Source organism: Protopterus annectens, chromosome 16.part0 (genome assembly GCF_019279795.1).
Source record: "Protopterus annectens isolate FY-2018-M chromosome 16.part0, PAN1.0, whole genome shotgun sequence".
Classification (NCBI taxonomy): domain Eukaryota; kingdom Metazoa; phylum Chordata; order Ceratodontiformes; family Protopteridae; genus Protopterus; species Protopterus annectens.
In genome coordinates, this window is record NC_056750.1 from 370,559,161 (window position 1) to 370,583,404 (window position 24,244).

At 42.3% G+C, this 24,244-nt stretch overlaps 1 long non-coding RNA gene across 1 annotated transcript in view; it reads left to right on the forward strand.

The window, feature by feature from the left end:
* The first annotated feature begins 4,253 nt into the window (after positions 1 to 4,253).
* Positions 4,254 to 24,244, forward strand: part of LOC122791063 — a 123,481-nt gene continuing 103,490 nt past the window's right edge. Inside the window, exons 1-2 of the long non-coding RNA XR_006363067.1 lie at positions 4,254 to 4,301; positions 9,082 to 9,132. This is a non-coding gene — a long non-coding RNA (uncharacterized LOC122791063). The remainder of the gene's footprint in view (positions 4,302 to 9,081; positions 9,133 to 24,244) is intronic.

Sequence of the window (24,244 nt, forward strand, 5' to 3'; positions counted from 1 at the left end):
TCCCTGATTTTGTGTTTATGTTGGCATCCCCTTCCTCGTTTTTTAGCAAAGAAGTTAAGAATAAATGGCACTGACACTTGTTCTCTGCCTTTCGCTTTCTCTCTCTCTCACACACAACACACATACAGAAACACAAACACATAGAAACACAAACACACACCAGACACACACACACACACACACACACACACACACACACACACACACACACACACACACATAGTCCCTTCTTCTGTCTCTTTCTTTCTCACATACACACATGCACACACACACACACACACACACACACACACACACACACACACATACACACACACACACAGTCCTTTCTGTCTCTTTCTTTCTCTCTCTCACACACACACAGTCCCTTTTTCTGTCTCTTTCTCTCTCTCTCACACACACACACACACACACACACACACACACACACACACACACACACAGTCCCTTCTTCTGTCTCTTTCTTTCTCTCTCTCACACACACACACACACACACACACACACACACACACACACAGTCCCTTCTTCTGTCTCTTTCTTTCACACACACACACACACACACACACACACACACACACACACACACACACACACACACACAGACACACAGTCCCTTCTTCTGTCTCTTTCTTTCTCTCACACACACAGTCCCTTCTTCTGTCTCTTTCTTTCTCTCTCACACACACACACACACACACACACACACACACACACACACACACACACACACACACACACACACAGTCCCTTCTTCTGTCTCTTTCTTTCTCTCTCTCACACACACACACACACACACACACACACACACACACACACACACACACACACACACACACACACACACACACACACACACACACACACACACACACACACACACACACACAGTCCCTTCTGTCTCTTTCTTTCTCTCTCACACACACACACACACACACACACACACACACACACACACACACACACACACACACACACACACACACACACAGTCCCTTCTTCTCTTTCTTTCTCTCACACACACACACACAGTCCCTTCTTCTGTCTTTCTTTCTCTCTCACACACACAGTCCCTTCTTCTGTCTCTTTCTTTCTCTCTCTCACACACACACACACACACACACACACAGTCCCTTCTTCTGTCTCTTTTTTTTCTCTCTCACACACACACACACACACAGTCCCTTCTTCTGTCTCTTTCTTTCTCACACACACACACACACACACACACACAAACACAAACACACAGTCCCTTCTTCTGTCTCTTTCTTTCTCACACACACACACACACACACACACACAGTCCCTTCTTCTGTCTCTTTCTTTCTCACACACACACACACACACACACACACACACACACACACACACACACACAGTCCCTTCTTCTGTCTCTTTCTTTCACACACACACACACACACACACACACACACACACACACACACACACAGTCCCTTCTTCTGTCTCTTTCGTTCACACACACGCGCACACACACACACACACACACACACACACACACACACACACACACACACACACACACACACACACACACACTCCTACCAGCCCAGCGATCACCAGATCAGCTACTACCCGGCTGCACACACTCCTACCAGCCCAGCGATCAGCTCTCCTGCGCGACCCAATCCAGCGACCACCTACTAAATCCTCTTGCATACGACCCGGCCGATCAGCTACTAAATCCTCCTGCATACGACCTGGCCGCACACACTCCTACCAGCCCAGCAATCAGCTCGCTCTCCTGCACGACCCAATCCAGCGACCAACTACTCCTCCTGCGTACGACCAGGCCGGTACATCCAATCCAGGATTGACTAAGTAAACTTCTGCATGCTGCTGCTACTAAATCCTGCATGCTCCTCCTTCACCAAACGACCGATCAGTACTCCTGCGCATGCACTAAGTCTCGCAAGTTCTGCGCGAGCAGCTCAGTCCTCTTATTGGCTCTGACTGCGGCTGAAGCAGTCCGGAGCTCATCTGTGTGGTGCGGTTATCACCACACAGAATCCTGGTATCTCACAGCAATGATTGCTGGGTACCTGTTTGTCCCTATCCGGACTGCTGGTAAGGCAGTCATAAATTTTTTGTTTCGCAGATATTTTTTTTGCTTTATTTTCTAGGTGGGGGGGCTGCAGTCCGGCAGTCCGATAGGATGAGCCGCCCCACTGGACCAGTACTACTTGCTATTAATAAAAAAAAGCAGCTTGCTTTTATATTCAGGCATTCATGAAGATTTTTTTTGGCACAGATTTTTGTTATATTGTTTCTCAGTTATATGGAATTTAGTTCCAAATAAATGGACTTAAAAGAGGAGAAGCCTGACTCACTATTCATTATAAAGTTAGGTGTGACTAATGAGAGCGCATAATCATTATTTGACAGGAGTGACAAGATATAATAGAGCTGAATTTGTAGAAAAAAATATATAATAAATATTTAGAGAAATTAAATTATGCAGTAGACAAACCATTAGGAAGGCTACCCTTGAAGTAAAGGGTAGTCAGGTTGCATTGACAGGTGGGACACAGTGGTGTTGCACTGATTAAGTAGAAAAATAGACCATGTTTTAAATAAACAGACATGTAAATGGTTTATATTTGATTTGTAATTCAGGCTGAAGACAGGTAGCACATGTTCTAATTTAGAAATAAATAGATTTTTGTCAGTAGTCTGTTTATTTTGCTTTAGAAGTCACATGGAAGTTCGCCTCAACTGTAAGCCTTAGCTGTGTTTGAATTTTTGTAATTGCAGAAGACTAAAATGGCTCCTACATAAGTTCACAAACTAGACAGAGACAGTGTGGTCTGGAGTCAGCAAATGTCATCAGTAGTCAAGGTGCCTTACTCTGGCTGGTCTATAGGTACTTTGTGATTATTGATTTGAAAAGTATCATAAGGTAGTCTGGGAGAACTGGTGTCAAATGTCATGAGGTAATCTACATAGGTTCAAAGATTAGTACTAAGCTAACTGCCCTTGTGGGCCATTTTAAGCCTAGCCAGTTATCCCATGTGAGAATCAAACGCTGCACCTTGTGTCTGTAAAGTAAACACCTTAGTTATTATGACAACCTCCCTCCAAAAATAAAGGCTGAGGGATTCAAACCCTGTACCACAAGAACTTCAGCTTGTAATCTTAACCCCTGTGCACGTGCCAGAGTAGTAATCTTAACCCCTGTGCACGTGCCAGAGTAGTAATCTTAACCTCTGTGCCACGTGCCAGAGTAGTAATCTTAACCCCTGTGCACGTGCCAGAGTAGTAATCTTAACCCCTGTGCACGTGCCAGAGTAGTAACCTTAACCCCTGTGCACGTGCCAGAGTAGTAATCTTAACCCCTGTGCACGTGCCAGAGTAGTAATCTTAACCCCTGTGCACGTGCCAGATTAGTAATCTTAACCCCTGTGCACGTGCCAGAGTAGTAATCTTAACCCCTGTGCCATGTGCCAGAGTAGTAATCTTAACCCCTGTGCACGTGCCAGAGTAGTAATCTTAACCCCAGTGCCACTTGCCAGAGTAGTAATCTTAACCCCTGTGCCACGTGCCAGAGTAGTAACCTTAACCCCTGTGCACGTGCCAGAGTAGTAATCTTAACCCCAGTGCCACTTGCCAGAGTAGTAATCTTAACCCCTGTGCCACGTGCCAGAGTAGTAATCTTAACCCCTGTGCCACGTGCCAGAGTAGTAACCTTAACCCCTGTGCCACGTGCCAGAGTAGTAATCTTATCCCTGTGCCACGTGCCAGAGTAGTAATCTTAACCCCTGTGCCACGTGCCAGAGTCTAGGAGAGCAAACCATTTTCAAGTGCTTGTAATAACATGAGGAACTCGTGTCATACGCTATGTGCAGTCCCATTTCTAGATGCAAACTAGTATTCTATAACTAGTGTGCAAGTTAGTTAGCCTCAAGCCAAAGCACTTCTCTTCTTCCTGCAACTGTCCCTAAAATACATTAAAAGGTTAAATCAAAATTAATTCTACTGCTGGGGTCTTTAAAAATACCTCTGTCTGAGAAGGCTTATGCAACAGCCTTATTATGCAGTAATATTTATTGCATCTGCTGGGTTTTCTGACTTACATGAAACAGGAAATTATTATATAATATGTCCAACTTGATTACGTGATTGCATGTAAAAATATATATTTCTTTCTAGTATAACACAACACTTTGTTCTGGCAGTGACAGATGCCACAGTTTCTAGTATGTTGTAGGTAAAATTCTCACCTGTATGCTTTTCAGATGCCCTGAATGACAAAGAAGAAAGTGATGAAGAAGAGAAGAGAGAACTGGGTAAGTGCCTCATTGCAAAGTTAGTCGTAGAAAGGAAAGAGAAATGACTGGCAAAAAAAAAAAAAAAATGAAAATGCAAATGATAAATAGTGCTGACCTGAAATGGCTCTCTCCTTAAAATCAGGTGTAAGCCTGTTTATACTTTGTTTTGGATTACATTGACTTATGATTTATTACATCGCACTAAATGTCATCATTCCAAACTCAGTTTACATAGCATCATTAAAACCATCTCATACAAATGAAATGCAGGTCACTCAATATACCACCCATGTGGAAGACTTTGCCCATCATACTCCTTAACATTATGCAGCATGCAACTCTGAGGTCATACCACAAGGATGTCAGCAAAGCTAAGTGAGTAAAAAACGATGGAAAACACTGTCATCCTTTTCCCTAAGTTAAATAGACAAAAACTGGGAAACTGCACTCCCAATCTGTCAAACATTATGACACAGTGGTGCAGCGGTTAACGTTGTCGCCTCACAGCAAGAGGTTCTCCGGTCCGATTCTCGGCTGGGGTGCCTTCTGTGTGGAGTTTGCATGTTCTCCCTGTGTTCGCGTGGGTTTCCTCCGGGTACTCCGGTTTCCTCCCAAATTCCAAAGACATGTATCTGGAGCATTTCTCCCCGGGCCTCCGCTGAAAACAGGCTCTGTGGTACCTAGTCGGACATTCCCGGTTAACAAATGTTAAATAAATAAAAATAAATAAAACTGTAATTTGACTGGTTCAGCATCAGCCATATAAATTGATTCCATTTAAATCTTTGCTGTTTACATACAAATTCTGAAAGGGAATGTTTTGATCAGATTATTGTGGACTAAAGCAGAAGAACATCAGCTTCAGGAACATGTAGTTGTGTGGTCTGGGTGATCAGACTGAGAATTTCTAATAAGAATAAGAAACAAAGAATTGCATTCAAGAAGTACAACACAGGCAAATATGGTATACCACAATTGGTTCAGTATGCATTCATTATGCTAAATTCTATTGCTTTATCTCCCACTGAGATAGCAGAGTTTTGAAAATGTTCTACAGAGCACAAATTAGGTCATCACTTTATAGGGCATCACCACAAGTGAAGCTGAATGTAGGTAAGTCAGGTGTTGGTTGTGACAGTTATTGAATGCTGGGTAATAAAACGTGGCACAGACACACGGCTTTTGATGAATATTTCTGACAAGTTTGGCCTGGACAGTATTTGCAGTTAGTAATGGCATGGGTGTGTCTTTGCCAAAGGTGTCGTCTCTCACTGTGTGTGCATGTGCTCTGTTATTCCTCACATGTACACATATATACATTCAGATGAGTGTGTATATGTATATTCAATATCTGCATTATACAGCTTGTATGGGTAAGCTGCACAAAGAACATATAATCTGGGCTTGACTAAAGCTGTGTACTGGACTAAAAAGTTCTGACTCATGTTTATACCATTGTCAACTCCTTCTTGCTAATCTATATTTGTAGCTCAGAGCACAGTGATTTGTGACTGACATCTCTGCTCTGTGGCATTATAAGCACAAAATGAGTTGTAGCGCAAGGAGCATTTGCATGTTTCCATACTGATTGGTGTAGATAGTGAGCTACAGCAACAGGAAGTACATCTCACATATCCCGGCACTAATCGGTTTAACTGGTATGCTATAGCACTCTCCAGAGACAGAGTGGTGTGATGTGACTGACATACAGGTGAGTGTGCGGGCGTGTGTGTGTGTGTGTGTGTGTGTGTGTGTGTGTGTGTGTGTGTGTGTGTGTGTGTGTGTGTGTGTGTACACAGGTACATCTGCACACGTGCATATCAAATAGGTGGATGAAGCATTGCCCGCTACAATTACTCTACGGACACAGAAGCATGGCAATCCCAGTGACTGCAGTGTGGTACAATTTCATATAACGGGTATGAAACAAATAATAGGTGTCTCACGTATGAATTCAATCAGTTATTCATTCTAAGTTGCTCATTTTAATTTATTAAAATTCTTCTTACCCATAACTTAAGGTAACATACATGACAAGCATGGACCACAGAGCCTTCAGGACAGCACGCTTGCCATGTTATCTGCTGACCACAAGTAAGGTGAAAAAAAAAAAGAGGACTCTGTTTAATCTGCGTAGAGAACTAGAACTAAAATCCACACGTTGGATCTGCAACAACTGGATAGGCCACAGAAATACCTCACTAATAGAATCACAGACCTAAAGCAGATGCCCTATGCTGACCGCCTTAAGAAACTCTAGGTATACTCTGTCGTATATCGTCTACTCAGAGCTGATCTCTGCTTAACATACAAGGCCATGTCAAACCCAGAGCTGTTGGACGTGCTACACTTAAAGAAATCCCAATCCCTCAGAGCCACACCCTCCAGGGATCTAAACCTTGTCATCACAATAAATAAAACATGCTGGAGGGATAGGTTCCTGACCCAGAGACTCCCCAGACTCTGGAATAGACTTGCCCATACATGTCAAGCAGAGTGCCTCCTTGGCCCACTTCAGAAGGAACCTTGACGATTGAATGGTAGAAAGGAAATTCATCCTGGGGATCACGTCAGTTGCCCTGCTAGACAGGGGTTCAGGGAAGTAAATCGTGTGGGAAGAAATAGCCAGGGAATTGTTATGGCTAGGCTTGTATAGGCCCTAGGGCTGATAGCCTAGTACCAACCTATGAACATTTGGTACCCTAAATATACCTGAAATCCCAGCAAGATAAGGGAAAATAGCACTCACATTTCTTTTACACAAATTAGACCATGAATAACATTTGATAACAATGGTTTCAGGTTTTAAAGTATTAAGCAAATAAGTAAGTACATAGTATGATGCCTTTTGACAGCTTGCACAGAAATTAAATATATGGTATATGTAAACAGTGATGTAATTATTGAGGCCATTTGTGTAATAGATGTCAAATAAAAGATCAAAAAAAGAAATATGAAGCTTGGAGAAACTGATTTTTAAATGACTTAGGTTAACAGAAGAGTCCAAGTAAATGTATATGTAGTAGGAAGATCAGAGTTATGTACTTAGTACAATATTTCTGAATTACAGTAGTAACAAAATGTCGAGAGGACTGAAGTGTGGCTGGACCAGTACTACTTGCTATTAATAAAAAAAAGCAGTGTTCTTTAATATTCAGGCATTCATCAAGATATTTTTGGGCACAGATTTTTGCTATATTGTTCCTCGGTTATATGGCATTTGGTTCCATATAAAGGGACCTAAAAGAGGAGAAGCCTGACTCACTATTCATTATAAAGTTAGGTGTGACTAATGAGAGCGCATAATTGTTATTTGACAGGAGTGACACTGAAGACATAATGGAGCTGAGTTTGTAGAACAAAGTATATAATAGATATTTAGGGGAAATTAAATTATGCCGTAGACAAACCATTAGGAAGGCTACCCTTGAAGTAAATGCTAGTCAGGTTGCATTGACAGGTGGGACACAGTGGTATCGCATTAATTAAGTAGAAAAATAAACCGTGTTTTAAATAAACAGACATGTAAATGGTTTATATTTGATTTTTAATTCAGGCTGAAGACAGGTAGCACATGTTCTAATTTAGAAATAAATAGATTTTTGTCAATAGTCTGTTTATTTTGCTTTAGAAGTCACATGGAAGTTTTGCCTCAACTGTAAGCTTTAGCTGTGTTTGAATTTTTGTAATTGCAGAAGACTGAAATGGCTCCTCCATAAGTTCACAAACTAGACAGAGACAGTGTGGTCTGGAGGCAGAAAATGTCATCAGTAGTCAAGGTGCCTTACTCTGGCTGGTCTATAGGTACTTTGTGATTATTGATTTCAAAAATATCATAAGGTAGTCTGGGAGAACTGGTGTCAAATGTCATGAGGTAATCTACATAGGTTCAAAGATTAGTACTAGGCTAACTGCCCTTGTGGGCCATTTTAAGCCTAGCCAGTTATCCCATGTGAGAATCAAATGCTGCACCTTGCGTCTGTAAAGTAAACACCTTAGTTATTATGACAACCTCCCATCAAGAATAAAGGCTGAGGGATTCAAACCCTGTACCACAAGAACTACAGCTTGTAATCTTAACCCCAGTGCCACTTGCCAGAGTAGTAATCTTAACCCCTGTGCCACGTGCCAGAGTAGTAATCTTAACCCCTGTGCCACGTGCCAGAGTAGTAATCTTAACCCCTGTGTACGTGCCAGAGTAGTAATCTTAACCCCTGTGCCACATGCCAGAGTAGTAACCTTAACCCCTGTGCCATGTGCCAGAGTAGTAATCTTACCCCTGTGCCACGTGCCAGTGTAGTAATCTTAACCCCTGTGCCATGTGCCAGAGTCTAGGAGAACAAACCATTTTCAAGTGCTTGTAATAAAATGAGGAACTCGTGTCATAGTCTATGTGCAGTCCCATTTCTAGATGCAAACTAGTATTCTATAACTAGTGTACAAGTTAGTTAGCCTCATCCCAAAGCACTTCTCTTCTTCCTGCAACTGTCCCTAAAATACATTAAAAGGTTAAATCAAAATTAATTCTACTGCTCGGGTCTTTAAAAATATCTCTGTCTGAGAAGGCTTATGCAACAGCCTTATCTTTACATTTATGCAGTAATATTTATTGCATCTGCTGAGTTTTCTGACTTACATGAAACAGGAAATTATTATACAATATGTCCAACTTGATTACGTGATTGCATGTAAAAATATATATTTCTTTCTAGTATAACACAACACTTTGTTCTGGCAGTGACAGATGCCACAGTTTCTAGTATGTTGTAGGTAAAATTCTCACCTGTATGCTTTTCAGATGCCCTGAATGACAAAGAAGAAAGTGATGAAGAAGAGAAGAGAGAACTGGGTAAGTGCCTCATTGCAAAGTTAGTCGTAGAAAGGAAAGAGAAATGACTGGCAAAAAAAAAAAAAATGAAAACGCAAATGATAAATAGTGCTGACCTGAAATGGCTCTCTTCTTAAAATCAGGTGTAATCCTGTTTATACTTTGTTTTGGATTACATTGACTTATGATTTATTACATCGCACTAAATGTCATCATTCCAAACTCAGTTTACATAGCATCATTAAAACCATCTCATACAAATGAAATGCAGGTCACTCAATATACCACCCATGTGGAAGACATTGCCCATCATACTCCTTAACATTATGCAGCATGCATGCAACTCTGAGGTCATACCACAATGATGTCAGCAAAGCTAAGTGAGTAAAAAACGATGGAAAACACTGTCATCCTTTTCCCTAAGTTAAATAGACAAAAACTGGGAAACTGCACTCCCAATCTGTCAAACATTATGAACTGTAATTTGACTGGTTCAGCATCAGCCATATAAACTGATTCCATTTAAATCTTTGCAGTTTACATACAAATTCTGAAAGGGAATGTTTTGATCAGATTATTATTGGTTCAGTATGCATTCAGTATGTTAAATTCTATTATACAACGACCCCCCATAAATATTCCAAAACGTGCATGCTGATTGGTCAGCGTGCACATTGTAAATCAGACTTATACTAATGGGAAAATGTGCGGTCGCCTGGACTTTTTCCATTAGTATGTCTTTTTTTTTTTTTTTACAGCAACGGAGAACGCAAGATCTCCGTTGCTTTTTAGAAACTGTTTCGCTATGTTAAAGGAGTTTAAAATAGCGAGACAGCTTTAAAAAAGTAATGGAGATCTTCTTTTCTCCATTGCTTTTTTTAGAGCTGTCTCGCTTTGTTAAATGGGTTTAACATAGCAAGACAGCTTTAAAAAAAGCAACGGAGATTCTCCGTCACTTTTTTTAAAGCTGTCTCACTATGTTAAACTCCTTTAACATAGCAAGACACTTTGTAAAAAGCAACGGAGATCTTGCTTTCTCCGTTGCTTCCACCCACAGCTCTGATGTACTGCATAAGTGTACGCATTCGCAGTACATCAGAACTGCCGCAAAATACCAGACAGCTGCGGAAGGGCAGCACGGAGGCATTATACAATGCCATTATTTAAGAAAAGTTTTTTTTTCCTTAAATAATGTCATTGTATAATAGCAATAACCCACTTCTGGGTGTGGGTAATGCTGGATTTACCCACGGTTGTCTTTGTTTGGCCACTCGGACTTTGCCCTCATGACCAAACCACACCAATCATGGGTAAATCCAGCATTGCCCACACCCAGGCGTGGGTTATTGCTAAATTGCTTTATCTCCCACTGAGATAGCAGAGTTTTGAAAATCTTCTACAGAGCACAAATTAGGTCATCGCTTTATAGGGCATCACCACAAGTGAAGCTGAATGTAAGTAAGTCAGGTGTTGTTTGTGAGAGTTACTGAATGCTGGGTAATACAAACTGGCACAGACACAAGGCTTTTGATGAAGATTTCTGACAAGCTCAGTTTGACAGACACAAGGATTTGATGAATATTTCTGACAAGTTTGGCCTGGACAGTATTTGCAGTTAGTAATGGCATGGGTGTGTCTTTGCCAAAGGTGTTGTCCCTCACTGTGTGTGCATGTGCTCTGCTATTCCTCATATGTACTCATATATACATTCATATGAGTGTGTATGTGTATATACAATATCTACATTATACAGCTTGTATTGGTAAACCTCACAAAGAACATATAATCTGGGCTTGACTAAAACAGTGTACTGGACAAAAAAGTTCTGACTCTTGTTTATACCATTGTCAACTCTTTTTTTGCTAATCTATATTTGTATCTCCGAGCAAAGTGATCTGTGACTGACAGCTCTGCTCTGTGGCATTATAAACACAAAATGAGCTGTAGCTCAAGGAGCATTTGCATGTTTCCATACTGATTGGTGTAGATAGTGAGCTACAGCAGCAGGAAGTACATCCCATGCTCACATATTCCTGCACTGATTGGTTTAACTGGTATGCTATAGCACTCTACCAGAGACAGAGTGGTGTGATGTGACTGACATACAGGTGAGTGTGCGTGTGTGTGTGTGTGTGTGTGTGTGTGTGTGTGTGTGTGTGTGTGTGTGTGTGTGTGTGTGTGTGTGTGTGTGTACGCATGCACATCTGCACATGTGCATATCAGATAGGTAGATGAGGCATTGCCTGCTACAATTACTCTATTGACACAGAAGCATGGCAATCCCAGTGACTGCAGTGTGGTACTATTTAATACAGCAGGTATGAAACAAACAATATGTGTCTCTCAAATGAATTCTAGCAGTTATTCATTCTGAGTTGTCAATTTGCCAGTGAGTTGTATACTATCTGTCAACTTTGTGCACAGTAGCATATCACTACTGCAGCCCAGCTATTCTTTTGTTTATGAATCAATGTTATGACCCATTTTTTCCTGTTCACTGAAGTGATTTCGGAAGCTTTTTATTTGAACATAACACCTGCGCTTGTCTGAATTTCTTCCAAAGCTCTAAAGACCAATGTTTAGCATCATTTACTTAGAACTAGAACCAGCCTTGCTGCCCAGTATAGGAATGCCATAAATAGTCTTTCCTTCCTCAGACTTCCTGCTGGTTTCACTAGGCCTATGAAAATGGAGATTCTCTTTCAGCATGATAATCTTCCTTCATTTTCCAGCTTCCTTTTCATGGCATCTTTCAAAAGATCTTTTATCTTCTTCTCCCTTACCCTCTCATTAATGTTGTTTCACTCTCCTTCATTACTGAAGTATGGCCACTCTCACCAAAGTCCCAATATTCATATGCCTGCTCTGTAATGGTACCTGCACTCTGGGCACCTGTTTCATAGCTGCCCATCCTCTTAGATATCTGACATGCGTCCTCATATCTTTCTTAAGCTGCATGTCCTCTTTCCCCTGCAGTCCTTTTCCACATTGAATTATTTTCTTCAGTATCCCACTGCAGGTAAACTGCATCTCTAGCTTCTTATAGGTTCCCACGTTACCAATGGCATAGCTGCAGCATTTCTTACTTTGACTTGCCACATCGTTGTCCTTCCTGATTTGCTTTTTTAATTTTCTTTCTTCTGTCTCTCGGCTGTTTCCATCTTTGTTCCTTCATTTGCCCAATCCTATTTCTTTCGTTACATTATTTCTTTGACTTTTCTCATAGATCAAACCTTATGTCAAATAAAGGGCTGATTTCCACATTCATTTCTCTTCCTCCTCCTCTAGCCCCATGGCATTGAGGTCCTTGTCTCATTCTGTTCCTACTCACTAGAACTTTCTTCCATCTCTCCCCATCTGTCTTTGTACCTTATCCTCTGCCTTATTATTTCTGTCTTCTTCCCCTTAACTAGAGGGCTGTAATCGTATTTATCATATATCGTAATTAATAGTTATTTTGAGAAAATGTCACCATCTTCACAGCCTGGGGGTGACTTTACTCATTTAAATCATGACTGTTGAAAATATCTACATGCAGCACATCTGTCTGCATGGCATTCATTACCGAGGTGCAGGAAAATGTCACATTTATGGCTGCATCTTGGCTGTCCTGCATAAACCTAAGTCCGTTATCTACACCAGTATAGAGAAGATACACTGGCTTTACTTATTATTTTATTTATTTATTTTACATTTGTTAACCGGGGGTGTTTGACTGAGCCGAAAAGGCCCTTTTTCAGCAGAGGCCCGGGGAGAAAAGCTCCACAAAGTAAAATTACAGACACATTTAGTTATTTAGACATGATCAGTATACACACAAATTACAGGAGACATGTTTTTACAGTGGTATGCGGCACATAAACAGTTACAGTGGAGAGAACAAACAAAAAAATATTAATTTTAAAAATAAAGGTAATTAATAGATTTGTGGTGTACAGCTGAAATTTGGAACATAGGTAGAATACATACATAGTACACAGGTACAGTACATGCATTGTAGATTAGCCAGTGTTTGTGAGTAAGATTGAAAACTATTATCAAGTGCTCTAGATTTTGTATGTATGTGTTATCCGCTTTCACTAGCCTGGGGAGCAATCATGGCACTGCCAACTTTCTTTGAGACGTTGCCTGATGAGGTCTTTAAAGGAGGCTTTGGATGATGTGTTTTGCATGCTTGTAGGGACAGAGTTCCATTTTTGTAGCCACTGAACTACTATATAGTGCATCTCCAAAGCTATTGTAGCTGTTGGTGACTTCTAGTAGTAGTTTGCTTGATGATCTAAGAGGCCTTTTGGCTGAGTGATGTTGTACTAGGTTTTTAAGGGCAGGACACTTATTGGGAAGGTAATAGATAGAATGACAGAGGCAGAGCTGATTGTAGGTTAGGCAGTTCAAACCAGTGGAGCTGTCTCAAAGCAGTACAGTGATGAGTTCTATATGAGCAATTTGCAGCAAAGCAGGCAATTCTGTTATAGCAGGCTTCCATTTTGCTTAGTTCAGTTTTGTTGAGATTAGACAGAATGGGAGATGCATAGAGTAGGGTGGATAGAAGTTGGGAGCGAGCAATGGCTGATCTTGTGTTGTTGGTAAGAAATGGTTTGATACGGTAGAGCGACCCCAGTTTGGCATGTACTTTTTTAATAGTTAAGTTGAGATGACTATCAAATTTTAGGTGGGAGTCTATGGTTATTCCCAATAGCTTAGCCTGTGCCACTGGAGCAATTGGAGTAGCATTAGTGAATTGACTGTTAGTGTTTTTGTTAGAACTGGTTATAATCATAAGCTGAGTTTTCTTTGGATTGAGGATAGGTTGGGCTTTAGTAAGGTAGTTTTCAATGCCAGAGAATGCTAGTTGAGTTGTTTGCAGGAGGGTGGGAATGTTTTGTGCAGCACAGATTAAGGTAGTATCATCTGCATACTGAATTATAGATGCATGCTCTGTGGAGGTATGGAGGTCATTTGTGAAGACTGTGAATAGTAGTGGTCCTAAGATAGAACCCTGTGGGACTCCTATAGTTATGAGCAGCTGAGGAGAGAGATAATTTTCCCATTTCACAGCTTGGTACCTGTCAGTTAAGTAGCTTTGGAACCAGGTAAGAGTGGAATTTGATAGATGATATTGGTTTAGTTTGTTTAGCAGGATTTGGTGTGAGACTGTGTCAAATGCTTTGGACATATCCAAAAAAAGAGTTGACACTTGTAGGCCTTCATTTTTGAGACAGTTTACTGTGTCTGTGAAGCAGAGGAGGGCTGTAGTGGTACTATGGGCAGATCTGAAACCATGCTGAGTAGGTGACAGGATGTTGCTGTCTAGGAGATAGTTTAGCATCTGGGTATGGATGCATTTTTCTAGGATTTTGGCCAGGGGGGAGAGTAAAGCAATGGGTCTGTAGTTATTAAGTTCAGTGGAGGTCACGCCTTTATGTATGGGTATAACATAGGATATTTTCCAGAGTTTGGGCACATAGTTTTCAACAATTGATCTGTTTATGAGAGTGGAGATTGGGACAGCAAAAGAATCTGCTGTGAGTTTCAAGAAATAGCTGGGGAGTAGGTCGGCTGCTGTTGATGAGGTTTTTAGTTTGGAGAGCATGCTTTTGATTGAAGCGGTGGGACCTGATGTTCTTCGTCTTCCCTTGCTGCAGTCCTGACTATTGGGTATAGTCCGCGTCCCAGTCGGCCCGAATACCAGAGTATAAGGCTGACGTCGGTCATGGCGCCTTAGACTGACGTCAGTACGTCAGGGTACTAATGCGCATGACCGGCGTCATTTCCTCAGTCTTTTTTGCCGCATGGTCCGATGCAGAAGCAATTTTGCGAGTGCAGGTTGGCGTTCTGAGATTTTCCGAAACCGGAGTTTCAGACCGAAAACAGAGTTGGCTAAGTAACCCCGTTGGGGAACATTTTGGTTTTTTCTTGCCTCAGTATTTAACCGGATGTCAGAAAAAGTGAATAACTGTATTTCTTGTGGGAAGCAGATACCGCATAGGGATTATCATACATTGTGTATACCTTGTTTAGGGCCTGAGCACGACGTTGTTGGTTGCCGCTCTTGTGCTAGATTTAACAAGCGCACTATTAAGAGGAGGCTTGATTGTGCTAGGTTAGTGTTTGGGAAGCGTTGCAATTATAATATGCCGCCGGATGCTCCGGCGCCTGCTTCATCCAAGAAGCGCAAGGACAAAACAGTGAAGCCTAGGGGTGAGGAACCGCAGTCCCGGACGCCGGTCCTTTAGAAGGCTCAGGGAGCCAGAGGTTTTGCCAGGAGTCTCTATGGAGTCTCAGGCAGATACTTTACTGTTACAGGATGTGCCCTCTCAGGAGGTAGGCCAGGCTGAGGGGCTTCTCAGGTAACTGTTCTTCCCTCTCTTCCCAAGGTAGTTAGGGCCTCTCCTTCTGTTGCCAAAGCTTCTTTTAGAGGTAGGCCAAGTTCAGCTTCTGTGGGGCTTCTCCTAGCATTTCGGGCTCTGTGCCTAAGAAACATATGCTTAAAATGGCAGAAGATTTGATTACTCTGATTAGAGGTTCTATGCCCCACCTGATAAGAGGCCTAGGGTGGAACAGGAGTTTGATAGTTTTGAACAGTGTTCACAGGCTTCAGAGTCTTCTGTGGAAGACTTGCAAGAGTTTCCTACTTATTCTGATTCTGATGTGGATGATTCCACTCCTTCAGCTTCTCCTCCTGAGGATTTTTCATTTTCAGAGACTCTTCACTCCATGAGGGAGCACTTTAAATGGGAAGGCCAAGATTACTCTGACTCCAGAAAAAGGCTTAGGGAATTCTTGTTTTGCCCCAGCATAGGCCCTTAGCTATTCCTCCTGTGTTGAATGTGGTGGAGGATGTTTTGCAGAGGCTTCTCTGAACCCTGACTCCTTGCCTCCTGCTCCTGTTAAGCCTGATAGGTATTATAGGGTGCCCAAGCTCATAAGTATTTGTTTAAGAGTCCCAGGGCGGACCCAGAAACTGTTTCTCAGGGGCCTAAAGGTGTTAAAGCTTCTGTGGTTAAAAATCCTGTACCCTCTGATAAAGAGGCAAGGGCTTTGGATAGGTGGGGTAAGAAAGTATATACTTCTTCCACTCTAGCCATGAGGGCGTTGAATTGTCAGTTTCATATGCTGAAATATCAAAATTATCTCCTTTCACAATTGAAATCTAAGGTGGATGCTTTGGCGGAAGGTATTGAGTGTAAAGAATTGCTGGATTTGGTTCATGTGTCTGAACAAGTGGGTAAGCATTCTTTGCAGTGTGGTTTTGATGCTGTTCAGGCCTCCTCGAGGGTGGCTGCTACTAGTTCTGTTCTTCGCAGACATGCCTGGTTGAAGGATCAGAATTTAGCTGAGCATGTTAAGACTAGGATTTTGGATGCTCCTTTACAGTCTGATGTGTTGTTTGGACCGCCTGTGGAAGCAGTTTTAAAGAAAATGGAGGACAAAGCTAAGTCTATGCAGACTGTTAAAGATTTTTGCAGGTGCAGCCTCCAAGTTTAGTAGAAATTGGCCTGCTAAGGGGTGGACATATCCTGCTTATGGTTCCCAGTCTAGGGGTAGGTCTAGACGTGGTAGGGGCAGGGCTCAAGGTTCGTTTAGGCCTAGATCAGACAGTTCACCTGCTCAGACTTCTGGTGAGGGCAGGGTCAGTCCTTTCGTAAGCAGAACCAATGACCTGCCTTTTCAGCTGCCAGTGGACTCTCGTCTGGCAGCTCCTTTGGGAGGAAGATTGTCTCTTTTCAAAGAAAATTGGGATTTAATCACTCAAGACAGATGGGTGCTGGATATTATTCATCACGGTTACAGATTTTATTTCCACACAATGCCCCCTTTCAAAGGCATGCCAGATGTTCCTCCTCCACAAAGAAAAGAGGCTCACAAGCAAGTTTCTCAGTTACTCCAGATAGGGGCCATTCAGCCAGTCCCTGTATCAGAAAGGGGCTTCGATTTTATTCTCGCCTGTTCCTAGTACCAAAGAAGGGGAACACGTGGAGACCAATTCTGGATTTATCTATCCTCAACACTTATCTGGACATTCCCAAGTTCAAGATGTTGACGTTACAGCAACTGTTACCTCTGCTGGGCAAGGATCACTGGATGGTAACTTTGGATCTCAAGGAAGCTTACCTTCATGTGCCTATAAGGCTAAGTTGCAGAAAGTATCTGCGGTTTCGAACTGGAGATTTTCATTATCAGTTCTCTGCATTGCCCTTTGGCTTATCTACTGCCCAGAGTATTCACAAAGGTTCTGGCTCCAGTGATAGCTTACTTCAGGCTTCAAGGCATTCAAATCTATCCTTACTTGGACGACTGCCTGATTCTGGCTCAAGAAAAGGAACACCTTCTACAGCATCTGGAATATGTCATAGCAGTGCTAAGATGCCTAGGGTATTCTGTGAACGAAATAAAGTCCAGTCTAGTACCCTCTCAAGACATGTGCTTTCTGGGTGTGAGACTGAATACAGCAGCTCAGATGGCCTTTTAACCCCGGACAAACAAAAGAGTCTGTCACTTTACTTCCATCAACTATCTCATCAGTCCGTGCTGACTGCAAGGACAGTCCTTCAAGCATTAGGGTTCATGGCATCTTGTATTCTGGTGCTTCCCAATGCCAAACTGCATATGAGGAAGCTGCAATGGTATCTCAAAATGTATGGACACAGCACTGCCAAGATTTGGACACTGTCATTCAAATAATACCTTGCCTTCAAAAGGAATTCTTGTGGTGGGCTCAGGAATGTCACCTAAACAAGGGACTCTCTGTGACCCGCCAGAGGCGAGTCAGATTTTAACGACAGATGCCTCGGACACTGCTTGGGGAGCTCATCTAAATGGAAAGTGGATACAAGACAAGTGGCCTGCCAGACTACAGCATCTACATATCAACATGAAGGAGATGTTAGCAGTCCAGTTTGCATTGATGGCGTTCAAGGAGTTACTTCTTCCAGGGCAGGTGTTGATTCTGACAGACAACACAACTGTCATGTGGTACATCAACAAGCAAGGGGGAACACATTCTTATCCTCTATGCAGGCAAGCAATGATTTTATGGGAGACTGCGTTAAGCCTGCAACTGACTCTTCAGGCAAGGTTTCTGCCAGGAGCACAGAACTCCTAGCAGATGTATTAAGCAGACAAATCATGGATCCCCACGAGTGGAAACTGGATCTTCATGTATTTCAGAAATTGACAGTGTCATGGGGAACTCCAGACATAGATCTGTTCGCTTCTCCACTAAACCACCAGCTGCCAAAGTATTGCACAAAGGGGTTTCATCACACAGCTTGGAAAGTGGATGCTCTGTCTTTCAGTTGGAAAAACCTTCATGTCTATGCCTTTCCACCTCTACCTCTTCTTCCAAAGGTATTACTAAAGGTCAGACAAGACAGGCCAAGGATGATTTTGATAGCTCCAGATTGGCCTCGGCAACACTGGTACCCACTTCTAAGGAGTCTTGTAAAGAAGCCTCCATGGCCTTTACCTCTGATTCCTCATCTGTTATCTCAGAAGGACGGTCATCTGCTCAATGTCAAGCTTCAATCTCTTCATCTCACAGCTTGGCATATTCTGTGTTGAAGCACGGTAGGTCTCAGCTTCCTCAACAAGTTTTAAATGTGATTATGGAAGCTAGAAGGCCTAGTACTAGGAGAGTGTACGCAGAAAAATGGAAGAGATTTTATTTTGGAGTACAGCAAAGAATTTGGAGATTTCAGAGCCTAATTTGAGTGTGGCTCTTCAATATCTTACTGAATTATTGGACAAAGGTTTGTCCTTCTCTTCCATAAAGATTCATGCTGCAGCAATTTCAGCTCACTATGATTGTGACCCACCTTTGTTTTCGCATCCTTTGTTCAAGCAGTTTCTTAGAGGGGCAAAGAATATAAGACCCCCACGTAGAGCTCCTACTCCTGCTTGGGATCTCAATTTTGTGTTGGAAAAACTTACTCTACAACCTTTTGAGCCTGCAGCTACTGCTGAATTGAAATATTTGTCATGGAAGACTGCTTTTCTGTTGGCTATTACTTCTGCAAGAAGGGTGTCTGAGTTGCAGGCCCTTATGGCAGTAGAGCCCTTTTTGGTTTTCCATAAGGACAGGGTTTCATTACGTACTAATCCTTCCTTTATGCCGAAGGTGGTTTCTAGTGTGGCTTTAAACCAAACTATTCATTTGCCTACGTTTTTTGCAGATCCTCAAAATAAAGGGGAAAAGATTTTGCACACTTTAGATGTACACAGGCAATTGCGTTATTATTTGAGCAGGACTAAAGATTTTAGGCAGTCTCAGCAGTTACTTGTTTCTTTTGCTTTGAGTTCACAGGGCAAGCCTGTGTCAAAACAAACTATTTCTAGGTGGATTGGCTTTTGCATTGCATTTTGTTATTCCCATCATGGCAAAGAGGTTCCAGCTGGGATTAGGCCTCATTCCACTAGGGCTACTGCCACTTCAACAGCATTTCTAAGGGGTGGCAACTAAGGATATTCTGGAAGCAGCTACTTGGAGTTCAGTGCATACTTTCTCTAGGCATTATCACCTGCCTATATACTCTAAGACTAGAGCTGGTTTTGCCACAGCTGTTTTACAAGGCATGTTGTCAGCTCCTGCTACTTTATAATTTGCCAGCCTCCCTTACCTCTGCTTTGGGATTCTACCCAATAGTCAGGACTGCAGCAAGGGAAGACGAAGAACATAGTACAGTTTTGTACCTACCATAAATGTAGATGTTCGAGGATTCCCTTGCTGCAGTCCAATTTACCCTCCCTCCTTCCCTCTGTGTTTCAGGGTGGTTGTGTATGTGAGTTTACATGCTTATACTTTTTGTATATATATTACTGTATATATTGTACATGTTTATTGGTGCAGGTTGTTTTTGGGACTTGTCTTTTTGGGTCTTCTGACATCTGGGGCAAGAAAAGACTGAGGAAATGACGCCGGTCATGCGCATTAGTACCCTGACGTACTGACGCCAGTCTAAGGCGCCATGACCGACGTCAGCCTTATACTCTGGTATTCGGGCCGACTGGGACGCGGACTATACCCAATAGTCAGGACTGCAGCAAGGGAATCCTCAAACATCTACATTTATGGTAGGTACAAAACTGTACTTTTTGAGGGTAAAGCTTGCATTAGTGTTATTTGTGTTGGGGGGGATAGTGAGGAAGGGACTTTCCTGTGATACTAAGGATAGAATTGAGTTCACAAAGTGGGAGTTGAATTGTGTTTCGATGGGAACTTTAGTGTCAGGGGTGGTTGGTTTGGGGGTAGCCTTTTGGGTGGATTTTAGTAGCTGGTTTACATTTTTCCAAAATTTTTGCGGGTTGTGTTGGTATTTAGTTTGTAATGTTGTGTAGTAGGAATTTTTGTCCAGCCTAATGCATTTTTTTGCACGGTTGCGCAGTTCTTGGTACTTAGTTAGGCTTTGTGTTTCTTTGTTTTTTGATAGTAAAGCCAGGCAGTGTCTCTGGACTTGAGGATTTGTTTGGTTTTTTTACTGAGCCAGGGGTTTGTAGAGGTTCTAACCTTGATTTTGCACAATGGAGCGACAGTGGCTAGGTGTTGTAGAAATGTTTTGTTGAAATATGCTACAGCGTGGTCAAGTGGGAGGGTTTTTAAGGGGGTCCAGTCACAGTTACAAAGTAAAGTGTTGAGGACCTCAGGAGAGAATTTTTTTGTGTTTCTAGTGGATATATAGTTAGTGGTTTTGCATATGCTTGTTCTACTACGTATAAAGTATATTATGTTGTGGTCACTTAAGGTGTCTGGGAGACTGCCTGTGTGAGGGTACAATGTGGGGTTGTTAGTTAGGACCCAGTCAAGGAAGGATTCCCTTTTAGATTTTTTTCATCACATCTAGTTGGAATTTGGACTAGCTGCTGGTAGCCATGGAGATTTATTAGATTACTTGGTGGTTCTGATATACAGGTGAACCAATCTAGGTTGAAGTCCCCCAGAATAAGGGTTTCTTGTGAGTATGTGGAAGAACACCAGGATAAGAAGTCTTCAAGGCTAGCAGATGTATTACCAGGTGGAATATAGATCACAATTGTGGTGATGACCTTTTTAGGGTGAAGTTGAAGTTGTGAGATAAGTATGTCCCAATTATTGGGGGAGGGGTAGGAGTTTGGTAATTGACAGACCGTTAAGTTTGACTTGTACAGTAAGGCAGTTCCACGCCCTTTACAAAGTGGTCTGTGTTGTCTAATGATATTGTAGCCAGTAGGGAGAACTTCTGAGTTAGCTATGTTTTTATTTAGCCAGGTTTCTGTTAATGCAACTATGTCTGGGGAGTAGTGTGCTATTGTGGCCTGGAGTTCAGGTATTTTATTTTTGATACTTCTAATATTAATATTTAGCATTAAAAGATGGTTGGTTTTGCTGCTGTTGTTGATTTGCCCAGGGATGAAGAAAGTGGGGATGTTATGTTCTGACATTTGTGTTAGAACAGTTTGAGTTGGACAAGGTGGATTTGGGCCTGGGTTGGGGTGGATATCCCCACTTATGGTGAGCCTGGAGTTAAAATGGTTATACAGATGTTGGAGTTTGGTGAGGAGTGTGAGAAAGTATTGTGTTTTTTTGGAGTAGGAATGAGAGCATATGTGTTTAGTCCTGAATTGGTCCGTTATGTAGTTCTTGAATAACTGTGGGCAGATATTATTATAATGCATGGTGTCTGTATACGAGAGTGCATAATGCTGTGTTGTGCTACTAAGTTTAGGGATATTGCTAGAGTGATAACTTGTGGTGTTGTAAAGAATTATGAGAAGACAGACTAGACTTAGTTGCGTGATAGTCATGGTTATAAAGTTTAAGTTGTTTCTAGGTGGGGGGTTTGAATAGGAATTATAGGGTTGCACTATATGTGGATGGGGAAGTCGTGTGGGTGATGTAAAAAATGCCTAGTGGGAATGAGAGTGATTGGGAGTATTTTGTGTGGAGCAAGTTGGTGTGGTATAATGTGATATGACTTGAGGAGCTGTGATTGGTGGAGGTGATGTGAGGACGAGCTGTGGGTGTGGCTGTGATTACTATAAATGTAGAGGTAGTGGGGGCGGGAGGGAATAGGGGGCAGGGCAGGGGAGCGGAGGGAGCCCGAGCATTAGCGAGGGCGAACGGAGCGGGGCAGAGCCAACCAAGACAAAAGAAAAAGTAAGTATTATTTTACAAATCTGAACACTTTTAAAAAGGTTTACTGTTCATTACTATGGTAAAGTATTGCCGCCAACAAATGTCTACTCTTTTATGACTGCACATTTTAAACATTGACTGAGGTTATTCAAAAGTGTAACGCATTTGCAAACTGCACTTAATATTAGAAATCCATACTTGTTTTTTTCCCCTCATATATCTCATGTGTGGTATGATAGAAATTGTTTTGGCGTTTCCTGTGATGAATATACATCTCATCTTAAGTTGCTTCCTGGATTATATCCATTGCTTGCCATGGCTACCTGTGACCGGAAATAGAATGACATAAGTGTAAGAAAGTGAATGAAATGTCAAGTCGCAGATCGATCTCCAAACTTTCTTGTTGGATTATGCCAAAAACACCCATGGTGCAGACATTTGTACTCTCTGAACTCTTCCTCAAAAAAATCAAACCAATGCAGAGCAGATGTTTTAATGCTGTTATAAGTATCCCCAAATACTCACACAAATAAAAATATAAATGCCTATTAAGGTAAGGTCTAGTGTACTGGCACTGCCAGTAAAGTTTTTCTTAAAAAATCCTGACCACCTTCACTTCTAGCACTGTTCTGTATTCTAGCTAAATAGCATTCATAGATTCATAGGTTGGTACGCTAGGCTTTCGGCCCTAGGGCCTATACAAGCCTAGCCATAACAATTCCCTGGATATTTCTTCCCACAATATTTACTTCTCTGGACCCCTGTCTAGCAGGGCGACTCACATGATTCCCGGGGTGAATTTCCTATCTCCCATCCAATCATCAAGGTTCCTTTTGAAGAGGTCCAAGGAGGCCCTCTGCTTGACATGTATGGGCAGTCTATTCCAGAGTATGGGGAGTCTCTGGGTCAGGAACCTATCCCTCCAGCATGTTTTGTTTATTGTGATGACAAGGTTTAGATCCCTGGAGTATGTGGCTCTGAGTGATTGGGATTTCTTTAAGTGGAGCATGTCCAACAGCTCAGGGTTTGACATGGCCTTGTAGTATTTCTGTGGCCTCTCCAGCTGTTGCAGATGTCTTGTGAGGTACATACCAAATGGGGCATTATACTCTATAATGGGTCTAATGAGAGATGAGTACAGTGGGACAATGACTTCCTTTTTTCTGGATGAAAAGCCCTTAGTGATGAGTTGTGCCACACAGAAGGAGTTCCTGACTGTTGTGGTGATGTGGTTATCGAAAGTGAGACCACTGTCCACCTGTGCCCCTAAGTGTCTCATCACACATTCGATGTTTAGTGTACTGCCACCTATGTGGTAATTCATGGGCACATGTTTTTTTCCAAAGGGGATAACTATACATTTCTTGGCATTAAGCTTGAGCCCATGGCTCTGGCACCAGGCATCTGTTTCTGTAAGGCCCTTTTGTAGAATATCCACATCATTTGGGGATTCAATAATGGCTCCCAGTTTGCAGTCATCTGCAAACTTTGTTAGCCAGAGTCCCTTAGTGTTGGCCTGTACTTCAGAGAAGTAGATGCCAAACAAGAGTAATCCCAGGACTGAACCCTGAGGTACTCCACTTGTCTGGAGCTGGATTTAGAGTCAGCTACTTTTACAGTCTGAGTTCTGTCAGTAAGCCAGTTGGCAATCCATCGAGTGACATAAGGATTTATGCCCAACGTAGTAAGTTTATCTATGATTCCAGAGTGGGGGGATGGTGTTGAAGGCCTTGGCGAGGTCCAGATAGGCTGTGTGGACCAACTTACCCTCATCCACAGCTCTGGAGACTGATTCGAAGAAGTCAGTCAGGTTCAGGAGACAAGATTGGCCCTTCACAAATCCAAACTGGGTGGGGTCAAGTGTTTGAAGGTTGCCAAAGTCTTTGTTTATAAGTTCCATAATAATGCATTCCATGCCCTTGCAGATCAGGCTTGTCAGACTGATGGGATGGTAGTTCCTGGGATCCAAGGTGGATCCCCCCTTGTGGAGTGGGATAACTGTAGCTGTGCACCACTCAGTGG